This window comes from Wyeomyia smithii, chromosome 3 (genome assembly GCF_029784165.1).
Source record: "Wyeomyia smithii strain HCP4-BCI-WySm-NY-G18 chromosome 3, ASM2978416v1, whole genome shotgun sequence".
NCBI lineage: Eukaryota > Metazoa > Arthropoda > Insecta > Diptera > Culicidae > Wyeomyia > Wyeomyia smithii.
In genome coordinates this window covers 249342391-249356707 of record NC_073696.1, presented here as the reverse complement: position 1 = coordinate 249356707, position 14317 = coordinate 249342391, and the positions used below count along the sequence as shown (strand labels likewise).

At 40.0% G+C, this 14317-nt stretch overlaps 1 protein-coding gene across 1 annotated transcript in view; it reads right to left on the bottom strand.

Annotated features, from left to right (window-relative positions):
- Positions 1–14317, bottom strand: part of LOC129729472 (uncharacterized) — a 279093-nt gene that overhangs the window by 11790 nt on the left and 252986 nt on the right. The gene's annotated exons all lie outside the window — the stretch shown is intronic.

The following is a 14317-nucleotide window of genomic DNA, read 5'->3' as shown; positions in this document are numbered from 1 at the left end:
AGAATATTGAAGAGAGAGTAACCTACATCAATGACAATCGTGTAGCAAAACAGAATTAGAATAAGGGTTGTATTGTAGTAGACATATGAGAACGAAAACATGAACTGTTTTCCTACTTTCTTAAGTGATGCCGCTTACTGTGCAACGCACGTGCTGTTTCAATAAACTGTTGCGTAGTTCAGTCTGTGGTCAATTCGAAATCAATTTTAGAATTGTTGTTCATCGCATGACTTAAATAGTAAGGTGCCAATGAAAATCTTTCGAATTTCATTTATTCCATCCGCTAAGAAGGACGTTCGAAGCAGCCTTGTGTTGCGTAGTTTGAAATAGTATGTTTTTTTGATATTCTTCCGCTGGAATAAAGTTCTGATACTAGATACCTTGTTTTGCATGAGAAACTACGACGGCCGCATAGCAGTGAAACAAGTAGGCGACAGAAAAGAGTAGTGATATAATTCCCTTTTTAGGTGACAGAAACAAGCCCAAGTGGCTAGAGAATAAAAGGGAAAAAAATCGGGAAAGAGAATCGTTTCTTACCGGGGTTTCAGAAGGTTAGGTTTAGGTAAAATTTGTTGAATAAAATCAATCTAGCAACAGACTTGATCTGGTAGGTTTATGCATTTACAAGACACTTGGTTTGAAAAAAAAAATTAGACAATGTCTATGCATTTTTTTCATCGGTCAAAAAAGTGAAACTATGACCGCTTTTAAGCTCCATCACACCAAGTCCGATTGAACTGAAATTTTTCATGAGAATTTTTTACAAGAAGACTAAGCTTTTAAACTCTACAGCTGAACGGCATTCGAAGGGGAAAATTCTCCCATATATTCCATTACTGCCGTGATATAACATTATGACGTACATCCATTTGATCAGTTTTTCAATACGGCCCAAAAACGAACGGGTTACTTGTCACTTTTGTATTGAAATGGTGCATACGTTATTTTGTTTTCTTGAATCTATACAACGTACGAATAAGTTACAATAAAAAGAAAGACACCAAAAGATGGGTCTTCGAATAACCAACAAAATGGCATAAGAACCCCGTATTTGAAAAAATGGCGTCAGTCTGTGAGATTACGGCAGATTGGCACCATAATAAAAAAGTAATGCAGAACCGGATCGGAAGCAGGGCCCAAAATTTTCAGTTCAATGAGTGTAATTCATCCTGAAAATGATCCACGCTTACGCTTCAAGCTTGGAGAGATCCTCGATGGGACGCAACTTGGGTACCACATCGATATTCAGCAGCTCCATCTCCTCCAACGATCGCGTCTTCGGCCTTACGGTATTTCTTGATGAACGACGCAACTTCCGGCAGACACTTCGTACTAGAAATTTCACGTTCACGGCCAGTCCGGAGCGAAAGAAGGGCAACTTTGACACCCTTTTCTCGCTGGTTGTCAGCCGCTGCGTCATTGCCTGCACCTCCGAGACTAGTGGACGGGACTATGGACATATATGTCCATATTCACCAGGTAATTTTTCACTGTTTGGCACTCTCCAGCATCCTTTGGAGCTTCTTGTCACTCAGGGTCGTCGGCCGTCCGCAGGGTGGCCAATCATTTTACATTTTCGAGTTCCCGCATTTTTCCCGACTTTTTCCCGCATGATTGCAAGAAATTCCCGATTGTCAAAAACGGTACCTAGGTTATGTTCTATCGACGGTTGAACGTCAATTTTTGAACCTTAAATTGGAAGTAATAGCGCATATCACTTCTACCGATTTCGCTCGGGACATTCTACACAAACAGTTGATGGTTTTTTCATGGTATTTTTTCTATTCTCGCTTATTTTCCGTCGGTCTAGTTCCGCCACTGTTGTGGCCAATCACCGACGCCCAGGGAGGCGACTTCACACCCAGGATCCTAACTCACGACCCGTTTGTTAACGGACCGGCGCCAACGGCTTTACTTTCTCATGCGATGGAAGGCGTGATCCCAGAGATTTTTCGCCTCAGAAAATCTCCTGGTGTCGGCTAGGATTGAATCTAGACCAGTTGGGTTGGTTGTGAGTGGATCACGCCACCTCACAACCATCGACACCTATGTCGGCGGTGGGATTCGAACCCAGGCGTCGAGCGTGGTTGGCGGAGACGTTACCAACCACATTAGGCCCCCGCTCTCCTTTCCATGGTAGACAGGTTAAATATAATTTTTGCGATTTTCTCAAATTTGCAAATCTTCCATTAAGGGGTTATATACCTTTTCGGTCGAGAAAAATGAGGGAAGTTTGAATCTATTTTCAAGTGCATAGCACCATTTTCATTGCATCAAAGGGGTATTTTTCTGAAAGTACAGTTTATCAACAACAACAAAATACTTTTGATTTTAAGATATACCAATTATTACTGGAGTAATGGCCGTTTCCTCGAAACGCTATTTTTTTGCAGAGGCTTGCGGTGATCCTGATAGAGACTCAGCGGATCAACCGAAATCAAAAAACTCATATTATTTCATTAGTTTAGAAGTGTGCCGGGTCCTTGAACGATCGCTTTTATGAGTATTTTGTTTTCAGTGCAAACGGGAACGTTTTTCCCAAAAAATGCACGTTTTGAGCGCTAAAAATTGCACTAAAAATTTTTTTGCGGCAAAATGTAACTGTATGTTTCAAAAGGGGATCGTTCAAGGACCGGCGAATTCAATAAGGAAAATTTAAAAAAAAAGATGAAGGAAATCGGTTCAGTAGTTTTCCCGCAATCAGGATCACGGCAAAGTCATTTTTCGGAAAACACTATTCCGAGATAATCGCGTGTAAAGTTTCAAGTTTAGCTTATGCGGCCGTGGCGAGGCGCGCTGCGAATCGCTCTAACTTTCTTCCTATTGCTCAGATCTTTATGAAAATTTGTGAAAATGTTCTTAAGATGCTGTATTTGAAGATAATACAATAAAATTTTTTCCGGTTTTTTGAAAACTAAAAAGGTATATAACCCCTTAAGCAGTCAATAATCGTATTAGCTATTTTGTGCATTCATTATGTTTGTCTATCTGTCTTCTCAAAATATGATATAGGCATCGTTTTTATTCAACGCATAACAACCTATTAGGAGAACAACAACAAACAAAACAGCACTTCCGTTGTTCAAATCATCAGCAAAAGTCATGGGATTTGCGCTATTTTTTCTCAAATTGAAGATAATGTTATTTTACGTTCAGGAAAAATACTGCCATTTAACTGTATTTCGTTTATCACGCGTTACATAGATTTAAAACTTTTCAGAAGTGAATTCACAACTTTTTCAGCATTTTGATTTGCTAGTCCATCAAAGTTGCATCTCTCTGCTCATCTGCCAATATCTTCAACTTGTTTGCATCCAGCGCTCAAAATTGTCAAGCTGATAAAAAAATGATATTGGGGACTAACATTTCAAAATAAGTGATTTTGAAACCTAAAAAAATAACCTGGAAATCAGAAAAAAGATCTTAAATTATTATTTTTCAAATTAAAAGTCTTTAACTGCACGAACATGTCTTGCAGAAACCGTTGAAAAGGAAACATTTTTTTTTATTTTCTTTTAAACTTTTCAAGAAAAAAAAATGTTTCCTCAAATTTTCCCAAATCCTTTTCATTAGAATTTTTTCTAAAGAATTTTAAGTTTTTATTTCTCCATGATCATCAATGTTCAGTTTAGGTTATGAAGTTTTTTAAAAATATAATAATATTTTTCAAAAATCACTTCTTTGAAATGTTTACTTTAGAATATTTTTAATACTCAACTACTGCCAACAACTTTGCCGAAAACATCGCACCAATCAAACAAATCGTTCTGGTTTCGAAAGAAAAATCTTCAGAAATTTTAATTTCTTCCGTGTTCAAATAATCAACGTTGTAACATTTGGCAACTTAGAATTCAAAAACTAAGCTTTTTGAGATACTCAATCAATTTTTTCAATAGAACTACCATCTACAGCTTTGCCGGAAACATCCCACCAATCAAGAATATTTAAAGTATTTTTGTTCATTGGCCACAGATTTAGCAGCCAACTGTTTAGTGCACGGGGCGATTGCAGGGCTAGCGCTACGATCCTGCAGACACTAACAGTCTCTCTCGAGCCGAGACACGAAACGACGACGACACTAGTTAAGCCAGCATCGTACTCTAAGGCCAGTTGCAAAACAAGAAGCTTGTAAAAAGTCGTATCCCCGGTTTCAATTCGCTTTACCATCTTGAGAAGTCCCACAGAGTCCATTCAATTTTTATAGATAACACCAGACGTTTTATGCTATTCTAAGACATTTGGTGTCAACATTTATTTCATATGAAAAGCACTGCCGCTCATGGCAAGTCCGTCCCAATTGCATTTTTATCAATTTTGAGTTTATTTATGGAATCAATTCCTTTTTATATCTGCATTCGATAAAACAGGTATTTTTGAATACTTCGTTCTGAGGAACTATGAAAAAATAGCAAGTCGGTTTGTCCCATAGCAAAAGTGATAGCAAGTCGGTCCCAAAACCTTCGCAATTTAACCCAACAGCCAATAATGATTATGAAAAATGTGATATTTACCACAACTTATGGTCTTCAGGTTTAGAATTGGATGTACCAAGTGATATTCGATAGGAGGTTTGATTGAATTTTACGCGTTCTACATCGTGTGGCTCTAGCTGATAGTACAATGTTTTCTTCCAAACAAAGTTTCCACCAGTAGATTCCTTCAGCTGTTGTTTGTTGACAGTGAACGCTTTAGGTGTGTCACTGTATTGTTAGTTAAAGCATTCTTCAGTAAATACTACTTTTCGTATTTTATCCGTATTTTATGTAAAGATGTGGTTAAGAATTGTTCAATTATTGTCGTGGATTTCGTTTGAAGAATTTGTCAGTTATACTAAATACTTCGGTACGCTACTTAGCTGTTTTTTAACGGAGCAAACATTTTCCTAAGCTATAGGTGTTTTCTCATATTTGCTTCCACTGCTACGTGGAAGCTGTCCGCCGTCACGAACGTGTGACCGCTCTCAGGGAAATTTAGAACAAGTTCCTACACCTAAACTGATTTTGAATTTAATTCAGTAGTATCAAATGTAAAAACCAAAACTTGTTTTATTTTGAGCGGCGCAGTTGGTACATTGTGTTATGCTTCTCACAAAAAATTTGTTTGATGAAGCACGAGAGAAGGTCATTTATGAATTGACCAGCGATGGATTAATTTCAAACGCAAGCTATAGCACCGCCATCGATTTGCAGTGTTAGTTTGTTTTTCATATCCGGTCGTAGCTGGCTATGGGACTGACTTGCTATCATTCTGGCTACGTACCGTAAAATAATCGCATGTGAGTCCCAGCTTATGATTTTTAACAAATTTTGATCAAATTTCAGTGTTTAAGCAAGTTTTATGATGCAATAGTGTTAGATTGTCATTGCAGTACTAAATTCTGTTAATGGTCTCGATTGAAAAAGCATTTAGGTGAAAAATTTCACCTAAGGCGTTACGATTTTCAATTGCTGTTTTCTCGTCAGCACCAAAAAGCAAATGGGACGGACTTGCTATGAGCGGCAGAGCAGGACTGATAAAAGTAGTCAGCTGGCCAGCGGGTCAAAAAAAGTAAGTTTAGTGACTTTTGGTTAAAAAATTTACTGCTGAAAAAAATGTGACTATTAACGGACCAACTTGCAGTCCTACACTTCCAACTTCTCCATCATTAGTAATTGCATACACAATACTTTGAAAAAATCTTGGTAACAAAACCCCGATTAAATAAAAAAATTCCCGACTTTTCCCCGCATTTTTCCCGATGTAATTTAATTCCCGACTTTTTCCCGCATTTCCCGTTTTCCCGATTGAGTGGTCACCCTGCGTCCGAAACCGGGCTCCGATTGTTGTCCAATAGTGCCAAGATATTGTAGATGGGGGCGTATCTGGTGTCCAGGAGCTGCCGCACGATGTCCTTTTTCGACGCGACGGGCTACCGTTCTTTGAACGCGCACACTTCGAAACGGAGTAGCTTCACTGTTTTCGGTTTAGCAAATATAGCAAATATTTTCGTCGTCTAATACCTGCTTTAGTATTGCATATTCCGGCGAAGTGTTTGCTATTTCATCTCGTCCGTTAGGACAGCGGGCCGATTGCTGATCGCTTTACGCAAGGTGCATTTTCCAATCAGATTAAACCGACGTTTCGTGAGCCGCGTCTCCTAATCGTCACTGATCCATTGACTAATCAGCAGCCAGTTACTGAAGCATCCTACCTGAACATTCATGTTATCGCTTATGTAACACCGATTCTTTACTGAAATTCATCGATCCTGCCATCCCAATGTAACACCAAGGCATCGCATTTGATCGGTTTAATGTGGTGGTTATTGCCCCGAGAAGTTCCACACCCAAATTTCTAGAAATTCGCTCTATACATGCTGTCAATAAAAAAAGAAATATGGCAACCATATTTCTGTAGCACTTATTGATTCTAATACCAACAATTCTGGTACCTACTTTTTAGTTGGTTTGCCCTAAAATAGCTGAAATAGAGTAAACGTCCTTTAATTTCTATTGACCTATTTTCGAATAAATATATTTATCAATGGAAAACCAAGCCTTAACCATGGTGGCCTCCCAACCGAGAAAACCGGGAAAAAAACCTGGAATTGTTTGGAACCGGGAAAAAAAAAAACCGGGAATTTCACTGAAGCCGGGGTGAGATTGTCAGCTATCTCATGGCGATCACCAAAATTCCTTGAATAAGTTTTCTCGAAAACGACCAAGAAAGACTGGTCTTCTGACCCGGAAGAGATGGCTGACAGGTCACGGGCTGGATGGCACAATCTCACCCCGGCTGCCAGTTTATTCAACTCATTTCTCACAGTGCTTATATCAGTTTTGTTTTTATTCATCTTTCTCTTGGAAACTAACTTAAACAGGGTAAGCTCCCCGGAAGTAGCAGTCAAACGGCTCGAATTTTGCCTAGAGCAAATGGTTCACGAAGATAATCTCGCGGGAACTGTAGTTGACTGATTTCGCCAAAAATACTCAACCAGGCTTCGAAATGGTCACGGTAGAACCACTTTTCACTGCGATAATCGTCTTCTTCTTCCTCTGACGCTACCAAGGCTCGCTGTCTGAATACATTCTTAAACAAATATGTCAAATGAGTATCGCCATCACGACATTGTCTTCCTCAAACGTATTTTGACATTTTTCCTAGAAATGAGAATTACGCACATTGAGTGCGTGTATTCTGTAAATTATTTATATCATTGATCTTGTAAAATTATTTCTCAACATAAATGAACGAAGTAGACAGAAATAGGCCGAAATAACATCGCTAAACGATTGACAGTGTGCATCTCTTTGATACGCGAGTGTCGTTTGACTATCCTTTTCTTTCTGTGAGCTGAGCGGCGATGGTTTGGTTATTTTACATTTACGAGCGAAAGCCGACTGTGACGCACGCTAAGGAAGCGAGATCAAATGAAAATGGTGACCGTTAACAAGCCTGCTCACAACTGTTGGGTATGCATTCGACGGAGACATTGCTGACTTCCTACCGCCGTAGGGAAAAACGCCTTGATACTTTCTGTAGAGATCTGATAGCTGATTTAGGCAAGAAACGTCCTAACTTGACCGTGTTTATTAAGGAGAGTTTGATCCAGCGATTGGTGTACGATGCAGTACAGAATGCCGGTGGTGAAGACGAAATTGATATCACCAAGTCGTTAATCTATTACGCTCGCGTTTCACATAGCCGATATATTGAATTGTTGAAGACAAAGAAGAGGGAGAATTCAGATCAAGATGAAGAAGCCAGAAAGAAGAATGCCACGGCCCGTGCTCTTCAAGCTAATGTGTTTAAGTGTAATTCTTTTATATATTGAATCTTCGGTGGTTGAGGTAAAAACGGTTCCTACAAACTTAATTTGGCCTAGGAGTCCCCGGTAATGAGTATTATATGCGTTGTTTATAAGTTTTAAAAATTCTACGCCCCTGCGAGCGGCCTTCCGGCAGTTAACCGGAACATTCGCCGTGGCGGACGAAAACCTGCGTGCAGGCATGTTTTCAAGCTTTTTCTGTGTTTTTTATTAATTCCTCCTCCGTTTTCGCGACAAAATTGTTGGAATAGATCTTGCGCTTCAAGTTTACCCAGAAATTCTCCATCTCCTTCAAAGATCGCTTCGAGTAGTGGGCCGACGCCAAATCTGGCCAGAACACCGTGTCTTCGCCCTTATGGTATTTCTTGATAAACGACGCAACTTCTGGCAGGCACTTCGTACTGAAAATTTCCTCGTTCACGGCCAGCCCGGAGCAAAAGAAGAGCAACTTTGACATCCCTTTCTCGCTGATTGTCAGCCACAGCCGCACCTTCTTGGGGAACTTGGTCTGTGAAATATACTTCACCTCGGTGCTCACTTTCTTCGTAGGGGAGGTAAAATACAAAGTGCCCTACTAATCGTTGTCATCTAGGGTTAGATAGGTCTCGTCGTCCATCACCACTGTCACATCGCGATTTGCCAGGGAAATCGACTTGACCATCTTAAACCTCTGTCGCTGCGTCATTGCCTGCAGCTCCGAGACTAGCACCAGTGGCGGGACTGCTGCTTCCTGACATGTATGCCCATGTTTTCCAACAACTTTTTCACTGTTTTACCGCATGCACCAACCTCCCGACCAAGTGCACACAGTGATTTAGCCACTTCTCCCTCGGTCTTCCTCTTCAGCATCCTTTGAAGCTTCTTGCCGTTCAGGGTCGTTGGCCGTCCAGAACTGGGCTTTCTTCCGATGCTTTGATCGTTGTCCAATTGTGTCAAGATATTGTAGATGCCGGAACGGTATACCAGGCGTCTAAAAAGTGCCGCACGATGTCCGTTTTTGACGTGGCGGGGTACCATTTTTTTTTACCGCAAACGTTATCCTCTTGAAAAAGATGACGTCCGTCACATTTTTCGAATTTCTGCAACAATATCTCTGGATTATAATAAGCCTGAACACGCTTAAAAAGTGACTATATTAGAATGTAGTTCGATAATGGGATGTAAATCGACAGTCACGCTTTTTTAACCCTTAACTGTATGAAAAAATGCAGAATTCTGAAGTACAAATAACCGGGAAAAATATTTGAACGAACCGGGAAAAAACCGGGAATTTAATTTCGAGTTTTGAGTGTCACCCTGCTTAACGTTTGTTTTCAGTATAATGTGCACTTTCAATGAATATCTTATATTGTGTGTAAGCATTTTAAATTTAATTTTGATGCCATGATGAATTTATGATCGGTAGGCAAAATTTTGCCGGTAGCACTCCCCTGATGGCAATCGAGAATATCGGACAGCAATATCGAGTCGCAATATCGAAATATCGATAATATCAAATGCGCCAATATCGGTCAAAAATATTGATATTGTGACGAGCAAATATCGATAATATCAAATATCGATAAAATATCAACAACCCTACTAGAGTAGCCTAACGTTTTATTATTGATTTACACGGAAAGATGATTTATAATTGCGATAAAGGAAACAAACCAGAAACGTATCTACAGATACGTATCTAAGATGCAGAGCATGTTCCCAACAGATTATATCTTCTTCAGACCTTACGAAAATGTAGATGCAATAAAACTTCGAAGACTCGCAAGAACTTGAAGTTACCTAGGGTCGTTATTGTAGAAAAATGCGCGATGCGATTGGGAAAGGAAGAGTGTGAGTTATATGTTACTACAGCACCACATCGCAAAACATTTTAAAACCGCTAACAGAAATTCTTGCCTGACCTTCATTCGCCATGATGAGCATTCAAAAGCAGCGAAAATGTCACGATAAGCATATCGCGAAAATGGAGAAAAAGAACTGGTAGAAACTGAAGATATAGTAATTAAATTAAAAAAAAATAATCTTCAAATATTTGTCTTAAGCGGGGGCCTAGCGTAGTTGGTAACATCTGTCAATCACGCTGGAGGCCTGGGTTCGAATCCCAACACTTACATAGATGTCGATCGTTGTGGGGTGACGTGATCCTCTCAAAACCAACCCAACTGGTCTAGATCCTAGCTGACATCGAGAGATTTTCTGAAGCGAGAAATATCTCTGGGATCATACCTTCCATCGCACGAGGAAGTAAAGCCGTTGGCGCCGGTCTGTTCAACAATGGGTAGTAGTTTAAGGTCCTGGGTGGAGTCGCCTCCCTGGGCGTAGGTGATTCGCACAACAACAGAGGCGGCACCAGACCAACGGAAAATAAGCGAAACTCAACTTTGCAGTTTGTCCAGTTACCTAGGCTCAAAAACGGTTATCTTTACTCGACGACTGACATTTAACCAAACATTTGCTCCTGTTGGGGAATACACGAAACTTTTTCCGATTATTGCTTGTTCGTGGGACGAACCAACGATTAATCGGTCTGTGAATGATACAACAAGCACATTCCATCGAGTTATCGATTGTTATAAAGACTCGAAGAAGTTGTCCTTCGGCTGGATAATTGTTCTGCTTAAAACAAAAACTGGGATTTGTTCCTTCACCTAATACTTTTAATGAACTCCGACATTATCAAAGTGGAGGATCTTCAAGTTTCATAGTCAAATGTGACAGTGCTAGATATGAGTCCTGAGCATTTTTCGAGAAAAAAGTTTACGGGAAAAGAATTCATTATTATTATTTATTAATTAATAATTCGCAGGATTGACACAATGATCGATAATTTTTTGATAGCAGACACTAACTGTCTACTATAATATTCTATACAAAATTTCCCCGTTCCAAAGGGTCATGTAATAGTTGCTTCCGTGATCTAAGACTATTTTGATGTATCGAAGGTAAAGCTTTTTCGAGTAGTTCGTAACAACCTTCTCTATCAGACATTTTACCGATCTGCCGTAAGAAGGTTATTAACACTGATGTCTCGAAGGAAAACATGTTGGCACGAGCAACAGTACCGCATCGAGCCTTGCATGAGTAGAGTGCTGCTCACTCGTCGGCGGCTTGCTCCAGTTTTTTTTCGTAGTAGCTGCAATATTGATGTTATACCACATATAACGACTTAGTCGTAAAATGAATTGCACATGTGCGCAAGTGATACTTGAGTTAGTTATATGCAATTAACTCAACTAGTGATCAATTTCATATTGAAGCTGAGATAATTTTAAAAAAATGTGCCAAAAATAGCGAAACACAATAAACTGAAATGCAAGTGTAAAATCCATCTTGAAATATAAATCTTTCCGTTCTCTGCTATCGTCGAGAAAGGTAGCAATTGAATATAGCTCCGTATTATTTTGCTCGCTCGAACAAACAATACCGCTTTGTCTGCTACGGTGCGCGTATCGCTTGTGCTTTTCGGTTTCGGTCCTGTTTAGACAACAGCCGACCAGTAGCCGGAACAAATTATTTGCGTCGCTGGGCGTAGGCTACCCCGAGATCGACGGTCTTCATCACAGTGCATTGTGTCGTGTGTGCAGCGCTGTTCGTTGCTGTCTAAGAGTAAAGCAAAGCCTTGGTGCTGGGGGTGGTTGGGGACATTATACCACTGCGACCAGTACTTAGATCTATTGTGGTGTGTCCTTTTTTGCTTCAAGCCTTTTCTTGTATAGACAACTATTATATGTTTTAATAGTCACTATCGTGATTGAAGGCATTGTCCCAAGGTGGTATTATGTAACAAATAAAATTTAAAACATTGTTCGGAGAACTAGCCCATATTTCCCAAGTTTCTAGAAGTCCCTTATCAAGAAATTTGCGCCGTTTGGTGAATATTGCTGGGCATTCACACAGCAAATGATGAGCACTTTCACTCTCTGTGCAACAGAAACGACAATTGTCGTTTTCAAGCCTTCTTATCAGCTTGATATGATAATTACTCGGACAGTGACCAGTGATCAGTCCAGTATAAGTACTAAGATCCTTCTTTGAAAGGTTCAACAATTTTTGTGCAATCGAAGCGTTGGGCTTGATGTATCGTTTTGCGTGACGAGCTATTGTAGTGCTATCCCAGTTCAGCAGCACCTGACCTTTTTCCCATTCTGATAGCTCCATATTTAGTGCGCTGAAGGAAACCCCACAGAATGGTTCAGGACCGATAAGTGTCGTGGCTGATCCAGCTCTTGCTAGTTCATCCGCCTTTTCATTTCTTTCGATTCCACAGTGCCCAGGAACCCAGTGATGGTTTAACTTGTTACGTGTAGCTAGTTGCTGAAGCATTTTAATACATTCCCAAACTAATTTGGAAGTGCAAGTTACAGATTTCAAAGCATTCAAGGCTGCTTGACTATCAGAAAAAATGCATATATTAACATTTCGATATTTCCTTTCCTATTTATAAGTCTCCTTCAAAAAGATCTTTTGTGCGACAGAGTCTAATTGCACATTTAACCGCATCTAGTTGAATAATTTGGAATAAGGGCAAAAAGTTGAGAAGAGCATCCAGGGCTTTGGAAGGAGTGGTACTCATTGCCCCTGTAATAGCAGTAGTAGCAAGCCTTTGCAGTTTTTCGAACTTGAGTTAAGATGTTTTTTCTTTGGTTTTTGGTCACCATATCAATGCTGTATATGTCATTTTCGGTTTTACTATAGCCGAGTAAATCCAATTTATCATTCTAGGCTTAAGCCCCAATTTTTTCCCCAATGTCCTTTTGCAAGCCCAAAAAGCACAGGTAGCCCTGTTAAGGACTTGTGTTACGTGTGCATTCCAGAGAAGCTTACTATTCAGGACAACTCAAAGATATTTAACTTCCATGGAGACTATCTACGGAAAACTGTTGAAATAAACAATGTTGAGATTAGTCCAAGATGGACGACGCAGGTTGTCAGACCGTTTGCGAGGAGGAAAATCCGCTCGTTCCCCAACCTGATCCTTCCGGATACAGGGCACCGAGAGTCGCTAGAGGCGCGTCTTAAGAGCTGATCCACCGTGTGAGGTTGTACCCAAAAGAATCGCTGGGGCTATGTATTACATTTCTTCAGCACAAAGAGAAAGCATTGAATTCAATGCAAATCTCGCGGGATTTGGCTAAATATTTTTCAGTCGTAACATAGATCACTGAAGTCCACCCAAATAAACCACGTGTTTCGGTGTTAAGCCTCAAGCAAGCAAACGATTTTACTGCTTTTGAGCTCTTTATTCCAGTTCACGTAGCGAAGATCGATGGTATTGTCACTGACTCGAGTTTGACCGTCGAAGATCTGCTAGTGGCTGGTACCGGCCGTTTCAAGGATTGAAGCCTTCAGCTGGTTAGGATACTGGATTGCATTCAGTATCGCTCAACAAGAATGTAAAAACTTACACCCAATTAGACTTGTTTCTAGTGACTTTTGCCGAGTCTGCTCTACCAAGCTATGTACTCGTGAACAAGGTACGTCTACCCGTGCAACTTGTTTGTAATTATAATGTTGTTTGTAATGAATTACATCAAATACAGTCGAAACATGTTTGAAGCAGTTGACTTTCAAATGGATCCTCCTTGCAGCGATAGTATCTTTCAAAAGCTAATTCATCGGCTAAGAAGAAGAATTCTATCTCTGTTTTACAGTGGAGTTGTTAAAGCTTCATCCCCAAAACTAATTCACTCATAGTATTGATTAATGAATATAAATCTGATGTATTTCCATTTTGTGAAACTTGGCTCACTTGAAACGATGATCTTAACTTTTGTGATTTTAATATTGTTCGCCTTGATAGAGACACCCTTTATGGAGGAGTACTTCTAGGGATTAAGAAATGCTTTTTTTCTATCGTATTAACCTCTGTCCCAGGCATCAAAGTCGTCGCGTTTCATATGACAATACAAGGAAAAGAACTTTGTATTGCTTCAGTAAATATTATTACCCGTAAATATTATTACCCGTATTACCTCACCCAGAACATCGATTGAAAGTTATACGAGAAAAACATTTCACAAGTTGTCGAGTCAATTCAAGATCTTCCATCACTTAAAGAATATAACCTCTTCGCGGGCTTGATTCTCGATGTTGCGTTATAAGTCCAAACGAAAAACTTTCCTGGTGCAAAGATCAACTGACGGCCCAAAGAGGGAAAAGGAGTGTTCCGATGTCTACGCGGAAAAAATCCGACGTATTCAAGGCCTTTCGGGATAAAGACAAGCTCGACGACTTCAATTGGTATTCGGAGTTTAAGAATAAATTTAAAAGCTTGGTGCAAGAGCAAAGAATCGCGGTTATTGGCGTCGGTTCGTGAACGCAATTTCTAGAAAAACATCGATGAGCACTCTTTGGAACATAACCCAAAGGATGCGAAATCGTAATGTAGTTAGTCAACGAAAGCAAAAGGTCTTCAAGTCAGTGGATATTTAATTTTGCCAGGAAAGTATGTTGGTAATGAGTCTCGGGGTCGTGACACGATGGAAACACTTTTCACGATGGAAAAACTTC